We start from the raw sequence: 2,260 nt of genomic DNA, 5'->3' as shown, positions 1-2,260 counted from the left end.
CCCCCCCGCCCCGTCCCTGCTGTCACGGCAGCGGTCCGTGCCACCGCCACCTGCCATCCGAACGCTCTTGGAGCACTCTAATGGGCAGCCAAAACAGCCAATCAGAGTGCAAATAAAGCATTACAGACAGACAGGCTATGGCTTCTATAATATTAGAATTTACAGGATTTAATTATTTCCAAGGTAACATATAACCAATGCAATAAAAAAATGTTACACTGCCTGACCTGGCACTGGTGGCTTAAGGCTTAATGCTTCCTGGATACACATTACACTAGGGGAAGGTGTACAAACTACCACTGGTGATGTGTACAGGGTGCACGTGGAGGCACGTGCACCCCCTGAGCATGGTGGTGCACCTCCTGCAAAAAGGTGCTGCCAACGCTGCTGGCAGTGCATGTGGGCAGTCGCTGCTTGCCACCTCCCCCACACCTCACCGCTGACACCATCAACGGCATCTGCGGGCAGTCCATGATCGCTGCTGCTGACGGCAGCCCTTCCTATTCCTTCAGCATTTTTAATGCTGCTACCAATAAATTCATAAACATCCACCTGTAGCAACAGGAAAAGAACAAAAGTTTCCTTTTCCACCCCAGGTGGCAACCAGCAAAGCCCATAAGCATGGGGCATACTAAACATCATTCATTCTGCTCTGTAACCTGGGGGCAGCAAGCATAACTCCACACATTGCACCTTCTTCCTGGACAGCCAGACCTCCTCTTTTTATATCCCCTCCATAATCTTATTCCAGCCCTTTAATCTTTCACAACTAAGCTAGTTGTGGAGCTGTACTTCATTCTCCTGCTGCTGAGTATTGTCATCCCTGATATTGCCCTGCCTTAGGCTGCAGAGCTCTTCTTGTTATGTCCCAGTGATCCATGTGTGGGGGCTCTTGGGCTTCAAAGTATCATGCTTTGCAAAGCACTTCAGTCCTAATTACTTCTCGATCATCCCTGACCAATGCTTATCCATCCCCTTACAATCAAAGAATCATAGAAAATGGAGGGTTGGAAGGGACCTCAGGAGGTCATCTAGACCAGCGTTTCTCAATCCATGGGCCACAACTCAAAAGCGGGTTGCAAGAATACATGAAAGGGTTGTGAACCAACTTTAAAAATGGATTCTCCTTTAAAGGCAAAAATGCAGGAAATTGTGGCTTTTCCTTTTCTGGCTGTAAGAGTTTCAGCCTGCAAGGTGTTGGTTCCCCCCCGCCCGACACACCCACCCACTCCCTGCCCCACACACAGGGGGGCTGCGGCCTGGGGGTGTGGGGCATTGGGTCAGGAGTGAAGGGCACTGGGCCTGGATTGGCCATCGATGTTTACAAATGGGTCCTGGTCCAAAAAAGGGTGGGAACCACTGGACTAGTCCAGCCCCTTGCTCAAAGCAGGACCATCCCCGACTAGATCATTGCAGCCAGGGCTGGCTCTTCTTGAAAACCTCCAGTGATGGCGAGTCCATAGCTTTCCTAGGCAGTCTGTTCCCCTGCCTCACTTTTCTAAAAGCAAAGAACATTTTGTCACAATAGTCCAGGTGAGACGAAGGTGCTGGGCGAGGGTTACAGCAGGGGCTCGGTTGTAGCATTGTCAGGCATAGGCTCTTCTAGGCAGACTAATAGCCCATGGAGACTGAGGAAACGCATTTCCCTGACACCTGCACTGGCCCCTTAATGGGCACAGAGGGTTTGTGGGAGCATGAGAAAGGGCTGATTAGAATATTGATTAATAGAAAAATCAACTAGCTCATTGTTTGTTACCATGGTGGCACTACAAGGCCCAACAAAGACAGAGCATCTTTCTGCTAGGAGCTGCCCACATGCAGCAAGAAAGATCAGGGACCCCCAACCTGGGCGCTGCACACCTCAGCCGCACGGTTACATACATCACGACCCCATCATGAACAGAGGCAGACATTCAAGCATCTTCCCCTACATGCAGGCCCACAGCCTGGCCAGCATCCAGTACCTTACCCTACTCCTGGTTGGGCAGGGGCTCCTCTTCTGGGGACATGAGGTGGCTTGTGCTGAAGTTCTGGGGTTTCCCTCTGTCCTGCCTCCCCCATAGGTATGTCCACAGGATAGGCCTTTGGCTGCACCAGGTAGGAATCAGATGGTTCCTGCAATGCCTCACTGTGCTGCACTGTGTCTGAGGACACCTCCTTGACTTTCACACTTACTGTGACCTGGGAACAAGATACCTATGTCACTGGCAAGTCAGGCACTGGGAAAAATGGGGCTAGGAGGAAACATCTCCCAGACACA

The 2,260-nt window shown here is 51.1% G+C and overlaps 1 long non-coding RNA gene across 1 annotated transcript in view; it reads left to right on the top strand.

Moving 5' to 3' along the window:
* Positions 1-2,254, top strand: part of LOC109298014 — a 10,394-nt gene extending 8,140 nt beyond the window's left edge. Inside the window, exon 3 of the long non-coding RNA XR_002097492.1 lies at positions 1,962-2,254. This is a non-coding gene — a long non-coding RNA (uncharacterized LOC109298014). The remainder of the gene's footprint in view (positions 1-1,961) is intronic.
* Positions 2,255-2,260: the final 6 nt, after the last annotated feature.

This window comes from Gavialis gangeticus, unplaced genomic scaffold (genome assembly GCF_001723915.1).
Source record: "Gavialis gangeticus isolate Ggan-Ray unplaced genomic scaffold, GavGan_comp1, whole genome shotgun sequence".
Lineage (NCBI taxonomy): Eukaryota > Metazoa > Chordata > Crocodylia > Gavialidae > Gavialis > Gavialis gangeticus.
The sequence above is the reverse complement of the archived record's forward strand: the minus strand, read 5'-3'. Positions and strand labels throughout refer to the sequence as shown.